This window comes from Impatiens glandulifera, chromosome 8 (assembly GCF_907164915.1).
Source record: "Impatiens glandulifera chromosome 8, dImpGla2.1, whole genome shotgun sequence".
Classification (NCBI taxonomy): Eukaryota; Viridiplantae; Streptophyta; class Magnoliopsida; order Ericales; family Balsaminaceae; genus Impatiens; species Impatiens glandulifera.
In genome coordinates this window covers 129,240-130,289 of record NC_061869.1, presented here as the reverse complement: position 1 = coordinate 130,289, position 1,050 = coordinate 129,240, and positions in this window count along the sequence as shown.

Sequence of the window (1,050 nt, the reverse complement as noted above, 5' to 3'; positions counted from 1 at the left end):
GTAAGATTATCCATGGTAATCTAACCATTAATGATGTGTTACTTGTTGACAATCTGTGTTATAACCTGATTAGTATTAGTCAACTATGTGATAATGGTTTGTCAGTCAATTTTCAAACTCATGCATGTTTAGTGAAGGATCAACATGGTAATACTTTGCTGATTGGTAGTAGAGTAGGAAATTCATATAAAATGAACTAGCAAAAAGAATCTTCTGATCTTATGTGCATGATTGCCAAAAACGACTAGAAATGGTAATGGCATAAAAGGTTGAACCACTTAAACTTCAAAACCATCAACAACATTTGTTCAAACAATTTAGTCATCGATTTACCTAAACTTCAGTTTTCAAAGGACAAGGTATGTTCTGCTTGCTAGTTAGGCAAACAGGGCAGATCATCGTTCAAAAGTAAAGGGAAATCTCAATCCATTCGTTGCTTAGAATTGTTACATATGGATCTGTTTGGTCCAATTCCTGTAAAGAGCTTAGGAGGAATGAGATTTGCCCTAATTGTTATTGATGATTTTTCTCGATTTACATGGGTAGCATCAGGGTCGGCCCTGAGATTTAGGGGCCCTATGCAAATTTAAATTTTGGGGCCCCCTAAAATAGTAAAAAAAAATTTAATTTTAATTAATAAAATAAAATATAAATAATTAATATATTATAATACGAGACTAAAAAGGAGATATAAAAATTATTTTTATAATATATATTTAATATTAAAGGAGAAAAAAGAGGAAAAAATAATATTAATAATATAATATTATTAAATATAAAAAAATGGGGGCCCTATAAAAGTGGGGGGCCCTATGCAAGTGCATTGGTTGCCTTACCCCAGGGCCGACCCTGGGTAGCATTCTTGCCATCATAGGATAAAACTGCTGAAAATTTGATTAGAATATTTAAAATAATTCAGAATCAAAAATCTTTGAATATTGCATACATTAGAAGTGACCAGGGAACTGAGTTCACTAACAGATACCTATCATCTTATCTCGAGGAGTCCAGGATTAGACACGAGTTGTCTAGTGCCAGAACTCCACAGTA